Source organism: Octopus bimaculoides, chromosome 22 (genome assembly GCF_001194135.2).
Source record: "Octopus bimaculoides isolate UCB-OBI-ISO-001 chromosome 22, ASM119413v2, whole genome shotgun sequence".
Taxonomy (NCBI): domain Eukaryota; kingdom Metazoa; phylum Mollusca; class Cephalopoda; order Octopoda; family Octopodidae; genus Octopus; species Octopus bimaculoides.
In genome coordinates this window covers 34572461-34575484 of record NC_069002.1, presented here as the reverse complement: position 1 = coordinate 34575484, position 3024 = coordinate 34572461, and positions in this window count along the sequence as shown.

Here is a 3024-nt window from a genome sequence, read left to right as displayed (position 1 = left end):
ATATACGTGCATGTGTGTGTATGTCTCTCTCACTGTACACACAAACTCACACACACACACACACACACACACACACACACACACACACTCACATATATATATATGCATATTTATATACTTATTTATTTATTTATTTATTTATTTATGTATATATACGTATGCACTCTGACACCTGTACTCAGCAATATTTTTCCTTAAGTGTATGGATTTACAGATCAGACAAAGTCATGAATCTCTTTTTTTTTGGAACTTTTTCTATGACTTCATTGTTTAAATATCATTATATAATATGCATTTACATCGTTTTCTACACATTTCTGTATTATTGCTTTCAGATTCTGGCACACAGCCTGCAATTTCGGGTGAGGTTGGAAATCGATTAGATTGACCTCAGTAGTCAGCTGGTACTTATTTTATCGACACCAAGGGGACAAAAGGTAAAGTCGACATCAGCGGATTTGGAACTCAGCACGTAGTATAGACAGACATGCCACTAATACTTTTTCGTAGTGTTACCAATTATATTTCCCCCGTGATTATCTGGTGTTATTGAAGTTCTCTCTATAAGTATATACAAATTCATTTGTTTATTTAGAAAACTCTTGCTTCAGTGTTGTGGAAAGATTCCGACCACCCTTTAAATGACAAAAATGTGAACTGACTCATTGTTATAAAACAGCCATTGATGTAGCGCATTGTGTCTTTTGTAATAACACTGCGTCGTGAAAATATTTTTCCCTACCTGCTTCGGTACATTATATATCCAATAGTTTCCAACGTACATGTATTATAGTATTATGGATTATATAATCATCAAATGATACGTGAAGCTTCTATTTTTTTTGAGCTCATAACTGGTATTACTGTATAACTGTATAGATTAATCGATTGAGACTTAATGAGGTGTTATGTTATTCTTTGTGTTTTTACAACTCTTGTGAAAGGGAAAAGCTCTCCCTTAGCATATGTTACCAAATAGAGGTATTTGAAGGACATATTAATCTCGTCTTAAGTACAGTTTACCTAAGAATGTGGTCATGAAGATTATGGCTACAATGCTTGTGGTTTTATGTCTATCAGATCAGACTTGACTTACGGTTAAATAAAAGACCAATGATGTTTCCTTTGATCACCAAGATCAACAAAGAAGAATACAGAATGAAATTTCTTTGGTGAAATTTAACATGAAAGCAGGAAGTCTAAGATAAATACGTTCAACAAATAAACAAATATATATATATATATATATATATATATATATATATATATATATATATATATATATATAGATAGATAGATAGATAGATAGATAGATAGATAGATAGATAGATATTGATTGACAAAAGAGAGAAAACTGTTCAAATAGCATTCCTACTAATGTTAACTCTAAATCTAATTTGAAATCGAATTCAAATGGGAATATGTATAAATATTCACGAACTAAGGAGAGTAAAACGTAAAATCGAGATAAATTTATCCCTACAAATAGCGAACAATTTGACAATTTTAGAAAGAAAATATTCTTATTGTATATGATGATCGGAAAATGAGAAATGCTTTAGAAAATCAATATTAACATCAAAAGCAAATGTTAACCTCAGATATTGAAAAATATACTTGCTAGAACGAAATTTTATAAATAAATTGGAAAGCACCTTCTTCAAAAGAGAGAAAATGGTATTACCATACTTGTTTATATGACGCTGAATTATCGGAGTTCAAAAATGTGTGTAGAAAATTATATATATATATATATATATATATATATCTACGAGGAATTTTCAAAATTCAGAATAAGATACTGTGGAAAATTAAACCATTATATTGTGAGAACATCTCATATAAAACGCATATGAATTCATGTGAATTCATCGCCAACTTATGTATTATGAAAATGCTTAACATAGCAGCTAAATGGGTGCATAGCAATAATTCGCGGAATTAAACTGTTTGCTAGTCCCCCATAAGTAAAATCAGATTCAGCACAAGAGAAAGAAAGAATAAATATAGGCTTATTTTAGTATATCGAGATTGCTAAGGACCTCACTGAAGTGATCGGTGAATCATCTCCGATTTAACATTTTACACATAGTACGGATAACAACAACGACAAACACAGAAACAGCACCAATAGAAAGAGTAATGAAGATCACGAAGATGATGATTAAAATGTGGACAATAATAACAGCCATCAATAATATTAGTGGGTTCACACTTTGGCACAAGGGCAGCTATTTCGCGGCAGGGGATAATTCGAATAGATCGACTCCAGTATTCAACTAGTACTTATTTTTATGGAAATGAAAGGTTAAAAGGCAAAGTCGACCTCGACAGAATTTGAATTCAGAACGTAGTGATGGACGAAATGCTGTTAAGTATTTTGCAAAATGTGCAAAACGATTCTACCAGCTCACCGCCATCAACAATTATAATACTCGTATGGATTCCTTATTATATTAATCTTCATTATTATTAATGGTTATAATAATGTTAGTAGTAGTAGTAGTAGTAGTAGTAGTAGTAGTAGTAGTAGTAGTAGTGAATTGTATTGCAAACCGCCGAGCAATCATTTTAAACAATATTAATTTAATGAATAATATTAGCATGTAATTAATTTCAACGTTCTCAAATCTTAAAAATAGATAATTTGCAGAATGGTATCAGGTGCTAAATGTATAAGTTGACAAAAAAACAAAACAAAAAAAAACACAAAAGAGAATGGAAATTACAGTGAGTTTAATATACAACTGCAACAAGAACAACAGCAACAACTACTACCACTACTACTACTACTACTACTACTACTACTACTACTGCTACTGCTGCTGCTGCTTCTGTTACTACTACTACTACTACTACTACTACTACTACCACTACCACTTCTACTAATTCTACTACTTCTGCTGCTCGTCCTTCTCCTCCTCCTTCTCCTCCTCCTTCTCCTCCTCCTTCTCCTCCTCCTTCTCCTCCTCCTTCTCCTCCTCCTTCTCCTCCTCCTTCTCCTCCTTCTCCTCCTTCTCCCCC